The sequence below is a fragment of the Loxodonta africana genome, chromosome 1 (assembly GCF_030014295.1).
Source record: "Loxodonta africana isolate mLoxAfr1 chromosome 1, mLoxAfr1.hap2, whole genome shotgun sequence".
NCBI classification, from domain to species: Eukaryota; Metazoa; Chordata; class Mammalia; order Proboscidea; family Elephantidae; genus Loxodonta; species Loxodonta africana.
The window spans coordinates 81,009,260-81,025,692 of record NC_087342.1 but is presented as its reverse complement, the minus strand read 5'-3'; the positions used below and the strand labels follow the sequence as shown (position 1 = coordinate 81,025,692).

Genomic DNA, 16,433 nt, shown 5'->3' with positions numbered 1-16,433 from the left:
TGTGCATGGAATTCCTGAAGCTGTCTATGTGATATGCCATGGAATTCTGATGGGTCTTACCCAATGTATATTCCCACCAGAATGCCACAATGGCCTGGTTTCCCACACTATTGCAACCACTTTGTGTTATTACATTAATGACAATAACAATAATAGCAAACCATTGCATCCTATTGGATTGATTCTGTTTCATGGTCACCCCATGTGTAACAGAGTAGAACTGCTCCATAGGGTTTTTTTTTTTTTAGCTTTAAGGTTCAATGAATTAGATTGTCAGGCCTTTCTTCTGCAGTGCCACCGTGTAGGTCCAAACCACTAACTTTTAGGTCAGTAGTTGAGTCCAAACCATTTTTGTCACCAAGAGACGTTTATGTTGACATAAAACAAACAAACAGAAACATCCAAACCAGTTGCAGTTGAGTGGATTCCTTGGGTAAATGACACTTTCAGATTTTAACATGGAGTAAACAAGCCATTGTTAGGCCACCTGGTCCAGTGGAGCCACCCAGAAAAGGAAAATAAATAGCTATTTAAGTTCCACTTGTAATTGCTGTAGCAAAATGGAAAAAGTTCAGATAAATGATGTTGGACAAACTGGGTAGTCATCTAGGAAAATAAAAGTTTACATCAATATGTCATCTATGATACTTAAATTTGGAATAGATATAAAATTTAAAAGTAATATGAAAAATAAAACCAAATATAATTCCTGGAAAGTTTACATAACTTTGGGTAGAAAACGAATTTTACACAAAACTTAGAAACAATGAAAGCTTGACATAATTCAGTACATTAAAAAAAAAAATCTGTCTGAATACACCTCCATTCTCTTAAAAAAACAGGATGAGACAACAACCAAAAACCCAAACAAAAAAGAACGCATAAGAAGATTGGAAAACAAAATAGAATAAATTGTGGAGGAAATATTTTCCTACAACATAACAGGGAAATATTAATTTCCTTAATATGTAATGTGCAGTAGAGTAGGTTTGGAAAGTGAGAAATGTGGAAAAAATGATAGATTTCTATTGGCTTATTTGTCCCTGAGTGGAGCAAACTGTTAATTGGCTGGGCTGTTAACCTGAAGAATGGAAGTTGGAATCCATCCATAGGCACCTCAGAAGAAAAGCCCGGTAATCTACTTCCAATATATCAGCCATCAAAATCCCTGTGGAATACTTACCTCCAAACACTATACACATTAAGCAAGAAAGCAGAGGGGAAGGACCACCACTGGTTCTCCTGGCTAAGGGAGGAGAGCCACATTGCTCCAGAGGCTTTCAGTAGAGGAAAAAGGAGAAACTGAAAACCAGCCCATTGGGAGGAAGGGAGGAAAGGAGGAAGGAAGGAAGGAAGGAAGGAAGGAAGGAAGGAAGGAAGGAAGGAAGGAAGGAAGGAAGGAAGGAAGGAAGGAAGGAAGGAAGGAAGGAAGGAAGGAAGGAAGGAAGGAAGGAAGGAAGGAAGGAAGGAAGGAAGGAAGGAAGGAAGGAAGGAAGGAAGGAAGGAAGGAAGGAAGGAAGGAAGAGAAAACCCTATGGAGCACAGTTCAGCTCGGATACAAGTGGAGTCTCCAAGAGTCAGAGTTGACTCCATGGCAACTGCATATTGGCATGCTTATGCAAATAATATTCCTTGCAGGTAACCCCAGACTAATATAGTTGCCTGGATAGGCAGAATCAGGTGCAGATGGAATGAGGAGGGGAGGTGGTGGAAGGGAAGATTTTTACTGTGTATAAAGTCTTAACTTTTTGTAATTTGGAAATGTATGAGTTATACTTGTTTCAATATAAACATTTGTTGTTGTTAGGTGCCGTCGAGTCAGTTCCGACTCATAGCGACCCTATGCACAACAGAACGAAACACTGCCCGGTGCTGCGCCATCCTTACAATCTTTGTTATGCTTGAGCTCATCGTTGACAGCCACTGTGTCAATCCACCTCCTTGGGGGTCTTCCTCTTTTCCGCTGACTCTGTACTCTGCCGAGCATGATGTCCTTCTCCAGGGACTGATCCCTCCTGACAACATGTCCAAAGTATGTAAGACGCAGTCTCGCCATCCTTGCTTCTAAGGAGCATTCTGGCCACACTTCTTCCAAGACAGATTTGTTCGTTCTTTTGGCAGTCCATGGTATATTCAATATTCTTCACCACACCACAATTGAAAAGCCTTCTTTATTCATTGTTCAGCTTTCACATGCATATGATGTGATTGAAAATACCATGGCTTGGGTCAGGCGCACCTTATTCTTCAGGGTGACATCTTTGCTCTTCAACACTTTGAAGAGGTTCTTTGCAGCAGATTTGCCCAATGCAATGAGACTTTGGATTTCTTGACTGCTGCTTCCATGGCTGTTGATTGTGGATCCAAGTAAAATGAAATCCTTGACAACTTCAATCTTTTCTGTTTATCATGATGTTGCTCATTGGTCCAGTTGTGAGGATTTTTGTTTTCTTTATGTTGAGATGCAATCCATACCGAAGGCTGTGGTCTTTGATCTTCAGTAGTAAGCGCTTCGGGTCTTCTTCACTTTCAGCAAGCAAGGTTGTGTCACCTGCATAATGAAGGTTGTTAATGAGTCTTCCTCCAATCCTGCTGCTCCATTCATCTTCATACAGTCCAGCTTCTCATATTATTTGCTTAGCATACAGATTAAGTAGGTATGGTGTAAGAATACAACCCTGACGCATACCTTTCCTGACTTTAAACCAATCAGTATCCCCTTATTCTGTCTGAACAACTGCCTCTTGATCTATGTAAAGGTTCCTCGTGAGCACAATAAAGTGTTCTGGAATTCCCATTCTTCGCAGTGTTATCCATAGTTTGATATAATCCACACAGTCGAATGCCTTTGCACAGTCAATAAAACACAGGTAAACAACCTTCTGGTATTCTCTGCTTTCAGCCAGGATCCATCTGACATCAGCAATGATATCCCTGGTTCCACGTCCTCTTCCGAAACCGGCCTGAATTTCTGGCAGTTCCCTGTTGATATACTGCTGCAGCCATTTTTGAATGATCTTCAGCAAAATTTTGCTTACTTGTGATATTAATGATATTATTCTATGATTTCCACATTCAGTTGGATCACCTTTCTTGGGAATAGGCATACATATGGATCTCTTCCAGTCAGTTGACCAGGAAGCTGTCTTCCCTATTTCTTGGCATAGACCAGTGAGCACCTCCAGCGCTGCATCTGTTTGTTGAAACATCTCAGTTGATATTCCATCAGTTCCTGGAGCCTTGTTTTTCACCAATGCCTTCGGAGCAGCTTGGACTTCTTCCTTCAGTACCATTGGTCCCTGATCATATGCCACCTCTTGAAATGGTTGAATATAGACTAATTCTTTTTGGTATAGTGACTCTGTGTATTCCTTCCATCTTCTTTTGATACTTCCTGCGTCCTTTAAGGAATCCTTCACTATTGCAACTCGAGGCTTGAATTTTTTCTTCAATTCTTTCAGCTTGAGAAATGCCAAGCATATTCTTCCCTTTTGGTTTTCCATCTCCAGCTCTTTGCACATGTCATTATAATACTTTGTCTTCTCGAGAGGCCCTTTGAAATCTTCTGTTCCATTCTTTTACTTCGTCAATTCTTCCTTTTGCTTTAGCTGCTCGATGCTCAAAAGCAAGTTTCAGAGTCTCCTCTGACATCCACCTTGGTCTTTTCTTTCTTTCCTGTCTTTTCAGTGACCTCTTGATGTCATTCCACAACTCGTCTGGTCTTTGGTCACTAGTGTTCAATGCATCAAATCTGCTCTTCAGATGGTCTCTAAACTTAGGTTGGATATACTCAGGGTCATATTTTGGCTCTCGTGGATTTGCTCTGATTTTCTTCAGTTTTAGCTTGAACTTGCATAGGAACAATTGATGGTCTGTTCCACAGTCAGCCCCTGGTCTTGTTCTGACTGATGATATTGAGCTTTTCCATTGTCTCTTTCCACAGATGTAGTCAATTTGATTTCTGTGTTTTTCATCTGGTGAGGTCCATGTGTATAGTCGCCGTTTATGTTGGTGAAAGAAGGTATTTGCAATGAAGAAGTCATTGGTCTTGCAAAATTCTATCATTCAATCTCTGGCATTGTTTCTGTCACCAAGGCCATATTTTCCAACTACTGATCCTTCTTCTTTGTTTGCAACTTTCCCATTCCAATCACTAGTAATTATCAATGCATCTTGATTGCATGTTCGATCAATTTCAGACTGTAGCAGCGGAAAAAAATCTTCTATGTCTTCATCTTTGGCCCTAGTGATAGGTGCACAAATTTGAATAATAGTCGTATTAACTGGTTTTCCTTGTAGGTGTATGGATATTATCCTATCACTGACAGGGTTGTACTTCAGGATAGATCTTGAAACGTTCTTTTTCACAATGAATGCAACACAGTGAAAACCCTATGAACAGCAGTGGAACATTGTCTGATATAGTGCTGGAAGATGAGTCCCCCAGGTTGGAAGGCACTCAAAAGATGACTGGGAAGAGCTGCCGCCTCAAAGTAGAGTCGACCTTAATGACATGGGTGGAGTAAAGCTTTGGGGACCTTCATTTGCTGATGTGGCACGACTCAAAATGAAAAGAAACAGCTGCAAACATCCATTAATAATCGGAACCTGGAATGTACAAAGTATGAATCTAGGAAAATTGAAAATCATCAAAAATGAAATGGAACGCATAAACATCGATATCCTAGGCATTAGTGAGCTGAAATGGACTGGTACTGGCCATTTTGAATAAACATTTGGACAATAAACATTGGAAAACCTTAAAGGTTTACCCCTTGGACATGAACTACTGTTCTTAGATATAAAGAATGGTCAGAAATGATGATAGTCTCATTTTCTTTAAGAGACTGTAATTGATCTTAACCTACTACTAGGGCCGTAAATGCCTTGCTTGTGTTCTCCAAGGGCACCCTAGTTGAGAACTCCGCTGCCAACCAAGAGTTCACATTCACCAGTCCCTCCTTGGAAACTTTATGGGGCAGTTTCTTGTTGCGCTATATAGGCTCTCTATGAATCGGAGGAAACCCTGGTGGTGTTGTGGTTAAGTGCTACAGCTTCTAACCGAAGGGTTGGCAGTTCAAATCGGAAGCGACAGGAACTCAATGAATTAGGTTTTATGGTAATTCTGTTCTCTGATGGATTCAATTAACAATATAATTGGTAGCAGTGGGATTCGAACCCATGCCCCAGTAGGGACTGGAGACTTAATCCACTGCTTTAGACCTTTTTTCTTTTAGACCACTCGGCCACGCTACCGTGCGCCCTGGCAAATTTCAAATCATTATATTTACCAAGTACCACCACATTATCCTTTTCCTAGAACATTTCTATAGGGCACTCGTCCAAAACACCGATAAATAACTAAAATTTATTGGAAATTTCTTACGTGCCATGCACTGTCCTTACATTTACTGTTATTCAGTCCTCTAAACTGCCTCAGTGATAAGTACTTTTACTAAGATCTCCATTTTCCTGATGGATAATATGAGGCACAGAGATGATAAGTAACTTGCTGAATGTCAACCAGCTGTAACTGATGTTTAAAGAGGTAGTGCAAAACTTCACTCTGTTGTGTATTCATTTAGTCGGGGGTAAAATCCTGAAATTATTTTGATCAAGGCTGTGTGACAAACTGAGAGCAACAGCAAACTTACGTATGACGTAGCACCAATTCTTTTTAGTGCAAGGAGGCGTATAAAAAAACACGAAAGCCATTGTCATCCAGTGGACCTTACAGGACTGCCCAAACTGTTCCCGAGGAGGAGCTGATGGACTCGAACTGCCGGGCTTCTGGTTACCAGCCCAACTCTCAACCACTGTGCAACCAGGACTCCACTGGTGGAGTATGGTGTAGGAAAGTTTAATATTTCAGTAATTTCACTGATGCTTGAAATGTTTCCAGTTGAGAAATTTACTAAAAGGTATATAAGCGAGTGCCTTCTTAGAGGAGTTAGCAGTGCTTCAGTCTCATAATCTGAAGGTCCTGAGTTCAAGCCTCAGAGAGGGCAAAAAGGGTCTTTTTTTTTTTTTTTTGGCACTTCTAAACTCTCTTGAAAAAGAAGCGTAATAGTAGGGAAAATTGTAACATTGATCAAGTTTTTGAGTACGAAACGCAGATTCCAGAACTAACTCCCAGTAACCTTGAGTGATGTAATTATAGGTAGGGTGCAGGATCTGTAATCTTTAACATTCTGCCAAGGAATCCTTAAAAAAACTTTTTCAATTTCTTTTTTTAGCACAACAGTTTTTCAATGTGCTGACTACAGTACGACCTAATACCAAACTCTGAATTAGTTGTCTATTGCTACTGTAGCAAATTACCACAAATTTAATGGCTTCAAAAAGCACAAATTTATTATTTTCAGTTCTGGAGGTCAGAGGCCTGAAATGGGCCCTGGGGAACTAAACTCAAAATGTTGGCAGAGTTGCATTGTTTCTGGAGACTATGGTGGAGAATTCATTCCTTGTGCTTCCTAGCATCTGAGACCACCCACATTCTTTGGCTCATGTCTGCATCATGCTGATCTCTGCTTCTGTTGTCTCATTTCCTTTTCTGACTCTGGCCAACTTGTCTGCCTCTTATAAGGATCTTGTGATTACATTGGGCCCACCCAGAAAATGTAGAAAGTTTTTTTCATTGAAAGATCCTTGACTTAATCAAATCTGCAAAATACCTTTTTCCATGTAAGGTAACATATTCACAGTTTGGGGATATTAGGACAAGGATAGTTTTAGGGGAACATAACTACACGACTACAGTCTTCCCTCTGGTTACAAAGATTCAAGACTATCCCACATGTAAAAACATTCACTTCATCCCTGCATCCCCCCAAATCTCAACCCATTACAGTATCAACTCAAAGACCAAAATTCCCGTCTAAATCTCATCAGCTCAAAGTCCTAAATCTTCTATTATCTATATCCTCTAAATTAGATATGGGTGAGGCTCTGGTATAATCCACCCTGAGATTCAATTCCTGGTTATCTGTGAATCTGTGAAATTCGACAAACAAATTATCTGCTCCCCAAAATACAGGGTTGAGACAGGCATAGGATAAGAGTTCTACACATTTCAATTAAAGAAGGGAAGAAATTGAAAGACAAAAAGGAGTCACTGGTCCCAAGAAGTGTCTAAATCCATCCAGGTAAATAACATTATTTATCAAGGCCTGGAGTTAATGCTCTGTGGTTTTATGGCTCTGCCATCAGAGTCATCCTCTCAGAGTCATCCTTCCATTTACATGAAAAATGAAGAGCACATGCTTTTACCAACTTCTGCATTCTGAAATTGATTGAACATGCAATCAAGATGCCTTGATAATTACTGGTGATTGAACTGTGAAAGTCGGAAACAAAGAAGAAGGATAAGTAGTTGTAAAATATGGCCTTGGTGATAGAAATAGCGCTCCAGATCACAAGACGAATTTTGCAAGACCAACAACTTCTTCATTGTAAATACCTTTTTTCAACAACATAAACAGTTACTATACACATGAAACTCACCAAATGGAATACAGAGGAATCGAATTGAATAAATATGTGGAAAGAAATGGTGGAGAAGCTGAATATCAACAGTGAGAACAAGGCCAGGGGCAGACAGAGGAACAATCTGTGAATTTATTATTTGCAAGTTCAAGTTGAAACTGAAGAAAATTAAAACAAGTCCATGAAACCAAAGTGTGACCTTGAGTATATCCCATCCACATTCAGAAACCATCTCAAGAATAGACCTGACACACTGAACACTAATTACCAAAGACCAGAAAAGTTATGGGATGACATCAAGGACATCATACATGAAGAAAGCAAGCAGCCATTAAAAAGATAGGAAAAACAAAGATGAATGCCTGAGGAGACTCTGAAACTTGCCCTTGAATGTCGACTAGCTAAAGTGAATGGAAAAAATGATGAAGTAAAAGCACTGAGCAAAACATTTCAAAGGGCAGCTCAAGAAGACAAAGCAAAGTATTATAATGAAATGTGCAAAGTCCTGGAGCTAGAAAACAAAAGAGAAGAACATACCTGGCTTTTCTCAAGCTGAAAGAACTGAAGAAAAAATTCAAGCTTCACATTATAATATCTTAGTGTTCTATGGGCAAAGTGGAAACCCTGGTGGCGTAGTGGTTAAGTGCTATGACTGCTAATCAAGAGGTCAGCATTTTAAATCTGCCAGGCACTCCTTGGAAACTCTATGGTGCAGTTGTACTCTGTTCCGTAGGGTTGCTATGAGTCAGAATACACTCGATGGCAGTGGGTTTATGGGCAAAATATTGAATGATGCAGGAAGCATCAAAGGAAGATGGAAAGAATATGTAGAATAACTATACCAAAGAAAATTGTACAAAGTTCAAGCATTTCAGGAGGTAGCATATGATCAAGAACCAATGGTATTGAAGGAAGAAGTCCAAGCTTGTCTGAAGGCACTGGCAAAAAACAAGTATCCAGAATTGACAGAATACCAGTTGAGATGTTTCAACAAAAAAAGGCAACCCTGAAAGCACTCACTTATCTCTGCCAGGAAATAACCTTGCTGAATCAATGTAAATTTGATCATGCAGTCCAGAATATGAACTAAAACGTTCTTTGTGTTTTGACCTAAACCAGAAGAAAATGCTATAGAGAGACCTTGTAGAGGAAGGCTTGAAGGTGAGAAGAGGCTATTTTGCCTGTAGTAAAGTGTTTTTTTTTTTTTTTAAAAGCGGGGATTGGTTATGATAGAGGAGGTGAGAATCCAAGAGACTGGAAATCTTTCATAACGTGTCATCCCCTTTTCTCTTCTTTCCAAAAGCTGCAACCATCCACCTTCTACTGTTCTGTCACAGACCATCCCTAAGCCAATTCTGAGGCCACTTACTAGACTTTCAAAGGACTCACCACTTTGGCTCTGAAATACGTGTAAATCAAGTGGATTCGGATTTATAACGACCCTATCCATTGGACTTCCAAATACCATGGATTTGAACTGCTGACTTTTTGGTTAGCAGCCAAACTCTTAACCTCTGACGCTAGGGTGCAGGGCTATACTAAAAAAAAAAAAAAAAAAAAGTTACCTTTGAATCAATTCTAACTCATAGGGACCCTATAGAATAGAGTAGAACTGCCCCCATAAAATTTCAGTGGATCGGGTAATGGATTCAAACTGCTGATCTGGTAATGTATTCAAACTGCTGACCTTTTGGTTAGCACTCTAAACAATTAACCATTGCACCACCAGGGCTAGGACTGAGGAAAAGGTGGATGAGTACGTGGTTATTACTGATTGTATAGAGTCTCTGGTTTTCTGTGGTTATAGTCCCCCTCTTTGTATTCTTTTTAAGCTAAGAGCAGTATGTGAAGTGTAGAGGAGCCAGATAGAATTCACTAGGAAAAATTTGTTTTCAGTATATTTCATCTAAGTGTAGAAATACGTGGAATAAACAAACAGGAATTTGATTTTTTTCACTCTTTGCATTTCAAGCAAAATCTAGCAAATTTCCCTAGTTGCAGTGGTGATTAATCTCAAAGCTGCTGGCTCATCACAATATTATTCTCAACACTGTTCCTACCACGTCCATGCACAGAATTTGGGAAATCTTTGTTGGTGCAATTCCCTCATTTATTCCAGAGAGGCCAATTCTGAAAGATGAGCTGTCACTGAACAGCGTTTTTATTAATTTTCCATTTCCTCTTTATTTTCAGTCACGCCATGGCCCCTTTTCAGTCTATAACACTCTTGCACATACAGTAGGTGTCTTCTGGCTTCTTTAGCCTTCCTAACCTTGTTTCCCACATGTAAATAAGAGTTACAAACAAGTAATATTAATTTTACTTTCTCGTTTAGCTGATGGAATTGCTGGATTTTGGAAATGGTTAATAGATTGGTGTGATAACCAAAAGGTTGGAGGTTGCAGTCTATCCAGAAGCCATGGGAAGAAAGGCTGTGCCATCTACATTCTGAAAAAAAGCAGCCATTGATAGTCCTGTGGGGGACAATTGTACTCTGATATTCAGGGGGTCACCATTTATCAGAATTAATTCAAAAGCAACTTTTTTTTTTAGCTAATAACAGAAAACTATAAATATAGACAGTTCTATTAATACGCTAAAATAACAAGTTATAAAAGTAAATAATAGTATTTCCTCTGATCTGTGTATTCTCTTGGGTTCTGGGTGTTAAACCAATCTTAGAATATCATAAGCTACAACACAGTTCTAAGACTTGATGGTTAAGTGGCCAGCACCTCATTCTACACACCCAATTCCTGAAATTGTTTCTACCTTATTTAACAGGAAGAGTCCTATATACTGGCACAGTAAATTGATATAAAAGTATCTCACGCTCACAGACAGGGAAAACACAGTTTTTAGAAGGCACCAATCTGCAGACCACAAATTCAAACAACACTAATGAAGAGACAGAATGTACTGGAGGTGAGAAGACAGACAAGGAAATCCTTCCCTCTTCTTTTTTATTTTTGCTTATATTGAGGCTTAGTTCACAAAGAATAAATGCATGAAATTCAATTATTCACCCTGATTTTACTTAATTATTTACTTCTGTTTTTCTTAATTATTTACTTCTGTTTTTCTCATTTTACTTAATTATTTTACTTAATTATTTACTTCTGTTTTTCTCATATAACCAACATCCAGACCAAGATAAAGAATTTTTCAGCTCTCAGATGCTCCCTTGTACCTGCCCAAATGAATTCCAATCATCTGAACTCTACCACTATTTTCCTGTGTTTTGAAACACTGTATATGGTATCATACAATATGTTCTGCTTTGAGTATAGATTTTTTCACTCGATACGTATTTTTTTTCTTTTTTGGGGTAATTTTAACATTTATCGTTAATCACAGTGACAGAGGACAATGAAAGGATATATATTCAACAATCACTTTGAAGTTTTATTTTTGTTTGAGTCCCTTAAACACTCAAAACATCCACTTGTAACATCCAGTGTTAAGAAATTCTTCCTTGAAACCAACTAAACTTGAAAATATACAGCTGAACATACTATAGAACCCAGCTCCCTCTTCTCAAAGGCCCAGTTTAAGGAGAGCAGCCGCAGTTACATTTTGTAACCTCCTCTGTTTTTAATCATTCAACTCATGAGAGAGTAATCTTTCCCCTGCGTATAATGGTCTCCTTCCTTCTAAACTGCACCTGTTTCAAACTACAGCTCAAAACTGCTTCTTCTACAACATTTTTTCTAATTACTTTCACCTACTCTGAATAATTTCCTGATAGCACCTCTACTTCTTTTCATAATTGTCTTAAAATGTCTGTCTTTTAAAAAAAAAATTTATTCTGCTTTAAGTGAAAATTTACAAATCAAGTCAGTCTCTCATACAAAAATTTATATACAACTTGCTCTACACTCCTAGTTGCTCTCCCCCTAATAAGACAGCACATTCCTTCCCTCCACTCTCTATTTTTGTGTCCATTCAACCAGCTTCTGACCCCCTCTGCCCTCTCATCTTCCCACCATACAGGAGCTGCCCACATAGTCTCATGTGTCTACTTGCTTCAAGAAGCTCACTCTTCACCAGTGTCATTCTCTATCCATAGACCAGTGCAATCCTTGTCTGAAGAGTAGGCTTTGAGAATGGTTCCTGTCTTGGGCTAAGAGAAGGTCTGGGGACCATGGCCTCCAGGGTCCTTCTAGTCTCAGTTCGACCATAAAGTCTGGTCTTTTTACGACATCAATCTATTTTTTATTAGATGCATCCATATTGATTGTAGTAGCAGATGTTATTTTTTATTACTGTCATATTCCATTGTATTAATACTGTTGTCGATGCTGTTAGTTGCCTTCAAGTTGATTCTGACTCATAGCAACCCAATGTACAACAGCGTGAAACACTGCCCAGTCCTGTGCCATCTCCACTATCGTTTCTATGCTTGAGCACATCGTTGCATCCAATGTGTCAATTCATTTTGTCAAAAGTCTTCCTCTTTTTCACTGACCCTCTACCTTATGAAGCATGATGTCCTTCTCCAGGGACTGGTCCCTTCTGATAACATGTCCAAAATATGTGAGACGATGTCTCCCCATCCTCACTTCCAAGGAGCACTCTGGCTGTACTTCTTACAAGACAGATTGGTTCTTTCTTCTGGAAGTCCATGAGATATTCAGTATTCTTTACCAACACAATTATTTAAAGCCATCAATTCTTTTTCTGTCTTTCTTATCCGCTGTCAAGCTTTCGCATGCATATGAGGTGACTGAAAACAGCATGGCTTGGGTCAGGTGCACTTTAGTCTTCAAAGTGAATCTTTGCATCTCAACACTTTAAAGAGGTCTTTTGTGGTAGATTTACGCAATGCAGTACGTCATTTGATTTCTCGATTGCTGCTTCCATAACACTATTTTCATTAATTTTGCTGTTCGTGTATATACGAAACAACTTATACTGGAATGAACGTACTTGTACATGTCTTTCAAGGGCACTAAACATGCACTTTTTTGGGTCTATATGCAGCTGTGGAGTTTCTGGGTTGTAGGTTATATGTATATTTTGTCTTAGGCAGTATTTCTAAATAGTGTACCAGTGTGGAAGTTCTAACTGATAGTCTCATCAGCAATATATGAAAGTTTCAATTTTTGCATGTTGTCATCCATACTTGTTATCATCAGTTCTTTTAACCTAAGCAATTTTGGTGAAAGGGAGTATTATTTCAACATGTTTTTAATTTGCATTTTCATTATAATTACTGATGTCCAACTGTTGCACCCCACCAGACCAGCAGCAGGAGTGGCTCCAAGGGGCCCAGGTCAGATTCTGAAAACAAGGCAGTAAAAGCCATATTGATCAGGCAAGTCATTAGTAGTTCACCCACATACAGAGATTGACACTAACATCCTAATGATGGACAGCGAAACATCGAATGTCACCCAGGTAGAGGTCCATATGGGGCAGTGTGGGATGTGAGCTTATATATCTAGTCCTATGTGCAAGGAATTGTGCTGGGGGACCAGGAAAAAACATATCTAATCTATGTGCAAGGAATTGTGCTGGGGGACCAGGAAAAAACATATCTAATGTATAATGGATGGGGTTGTTCTTGTTCTAGTTAATGGGTTTGAATTGAAGTTACCATGAAGTCAGATATTTGTTGTGTTTTTCCTGGTCCAGGCCATGGTTCAGTTAGGACTTCCAGTTCTTCCTCATGTAGAACTCATCTTGTATATTTTGTGGCACTCACATAGTACATTTTAAAATTACTTATTGGGAAGTTGAGTACATTCTTTTGCTAAGTACATGTTTAATTTTTGCTCTGGCTCATTAATTTTCCAGACTTTTTCTTAGTGTTTTGTAGTATTTCTCAATATATCTCATCTAAGGCCCCTTTGTTAAATATAAGCATTGAAATATTCTTCTCCCAGACTGTGGCACTGTCCTATTCTTAAGAGAAGAGGGCTTGAAAAACATTGTTAGAAGAGAAAGAAAAAAAAAAGGTAGAGAAAGAGAGAAGCAGCTGTGAAAAAAAGTGAACTTTGGAGAGGGCTGATGGGATGAAATGTCCTAGGAGCAGAAACAGTCTTATTTGGTCTGTGATCCCCTTACCTATTTTCTGGTATAGTGATATAAGATAATATATGTTTAAAGGCTTAAGAAATAGTGAGATTTGATCTGCAAACAAAAGAAAGTCAGCACGGAAGACTAAGAGAAATAAAGTGTCAACACCTCAAAAAATAAAAAAGTACTTCAAAATGACAGTAATAAACTCACACCTATCAGTAATCACACTGAACATAAATAGCTTAATTGCATCCACAAAGACACAGACAGTGATAGAATGGATAAAAAGGTGGGACTCATCAATACACTGTCTACAAGAGAAACACCTTAGACACAAAGACGACTATGTTAATAATCAAAGGATGGGAAAAACTGTATCAAGGAAATAGCAACCAAAAAAGAGAAGGAGTGTCAATACTAATCTCAGATAAAACAGACTTTAAAACATAATCAAGAAGATGCTATATAATAGCTAAAGGGACAATGCACCGTGAGCACATATCCATAATAAATATCCATGCACCCAATGACGGGGCTCCAAAATGCTTAAAACAAACTCTAACAGCACTGAAAAGAAAAACTGACAGCTCCAAGATAATAGTAGAAGGCATCAACACACCACTCTCGGTAAAGGACAGAGTATCTAGAAGGAAACTCAAAAAAGTCAAAGAAGATCTAAAGGCCACAATCAACCAACTTGTGACCTCATAGACATATATAGAACACTCCACCCAAGAGCAGCAAAATACACATTATTTTCCAATGCACATGGAATGTTCTTCAGAGTAGACCACATCTTAGGCCGCAAAGCAACCCTCAACAAAATCCCAAACACTGAGATAATACAAAGCATCTTCTCTTATCACAACACCAGAAAAGTAGAAAGTTATAACAGAAAGAACAAGGAAAAAAAAAAAAAAAGATCAAATGCTAGAAAACTGAATAATACCCTGCTTAAAAACCACCACAGAACAATAAAAGAAATAAAAGACGGGCTCCAAAAAATTCCTAGAATCAAATGCAAATGAAAACACATCATACCAAAACGTCTTGGACACAGCAAAGCCAGTTTTCAGAGGTCAATTTATAGCAATAGCTGCACACATCAAAAAAGAAGTTACGGACAAAATGAAAACATTAAATATACAACTCCAACAAATGGAAAACAGCAAAAGAGCTCACAGCCCCCAGAAGAAACAAAATAATGAGGATCAGAGCAGAAATAAATGACAGAACAGAAAAATAATAGAAAGAATCAACAAAATCAAAAGGTGGTTCTTTGAAAGGATCAAAAAATCTGCAAACCACTGGCCAAATTGACAAAAGAAAAACAAAAGAGGGCTCAAATAACCCGAACAAGAAATGAAATGGGGAACATTACAATAAAAACAATTGAAATTAAAGGAAACATAACACTACCATGAAAAACTATGCTGCAACAAAATTGAAAACCTGGAGGAAGCAGACGCATTTCTAGAAACACACTACCTATCTAAACTAACACAAACTGAGGTTGAAAACCTGAACAGACCCGTAACAAGAGAAGAGACTGAAAAGGTAAAAAAAAAAAAAAAAAAAAAAAACTCCCAACAGGATGAGTACTTGACAGTGCTGTCCCCTTGGCGCCCCAGAGGGACTGTTGCTGATGTTGACCTCTCTGCAGGTGTACTGTTACTACTGAAAGTTGGCCCACTTGCAATGCCAGGGAAACTCAGCTACCAGTATGTCCAAGTATAAACTTTTTATGTCAGACATGGGAAGGGTGCTTGGAACCAGAAGTGCTTTTGTAGCTGTGTGGACCAGAAACTTAACAACAAAAGAGTGGAGGAAGGTGGGAACTGTGGGAAGCAACTAAAGGAGCTAAACTTTGAGTTTGACCTTGAATTCACATCCATCCTGAATCGGTCCATGCACACGGCCTGGCTGATCCTGGAGAAACTGGTGCAGGAGTGGGTTCCTGTGGAAAGTTCCTGGAGTCACTATGGAGCCTTGATTGGTCTCAATAGGGAGAAAGTGGCTTTGAATCACGGAGAAGAACAAGTGAGGCTCCGGAGAAGATGCTACAATGAGACCCCACCTACCTTCAAGTAGTCTCACCCATCCTACCAGGAGATCTACAGTGATGGGAAGTATAAAGTGTGCCACTTGCATATGGATAGCTGCCATCATCTGAAAGCCTAAAGGGTGTTCTGGAGAGACTTTTCACTATTGGAATGAAAGGATTGCTCCAGAAGTATTAAGTGGCAAAACCATTCTGATATCTGGTCATGGAAATAACAGTAGGGCACTCCTGTAGCATCTGGAAGGTATCTCAGAAGAAGACATTCTCAACATTACTCTCCCTACTGGTGTCCCCTTTCTCTTGGAACTGGATGAGAACCTGCATGCCATTGGACCTCACCAATTCCTAGGCAACCAGGAGGTGGTCTAAGCAGCCATTAAGTAGAGGATCAAGGAAAAGTGAAACGAGCTGAACAGTAGTCTTTCCCCAGTGTGGACTCAGAATAGTTACAAAAGCAGCGGCATGTAGTGTGTTGTGGGTGCTGATCACTCTCCCCATCTCTGTCTCTGTCTCTGTCTCTCTATCTCTCTCTTTCATGAATTTGCATTTTGCAGAGCTAGCCTGTGGGGCAGAGTTTGTACGGGTAACTTATCTTTGTCTACATAGTGGCTTTAGGATCCCTAAGTGCTTTTGTCTTAAGATTTATGAGGTGGCAGTCCTGCAACCCTGTTTGAATTAGTTTCCAACCTAGTAACAAGTGGGGCTTGATCAAGGTCATAAGTTTCTGAGATGGGAGTGTAACAAGTGGAGGTGAAGTTCAAGGTGTCCATCATTCAATAAATCATCATTATTGAGTCACCATTGCCAGGCACTATTCCCAGCCTGAGGTTATGGCTATAAACAAAAGATAAAAGTCCTTAAA

The 16,433-nt window shown here is 39.2% G+C and overlaps 1 pseudogene; it reads left to right on the top strand.

Annotated features, from left to right (window-relative positions):
- The first annotated feature begins 15,097 nt into the window (after positions 1 to 15,097).
- Positions 15,098 to 15,990, top strand: LOC100668779 (bisphosphoglycerate mutase-like; annotated as a pseudogene).
- Positions 15,991 to 16,433: the final 443 nt, after the last annotated feature.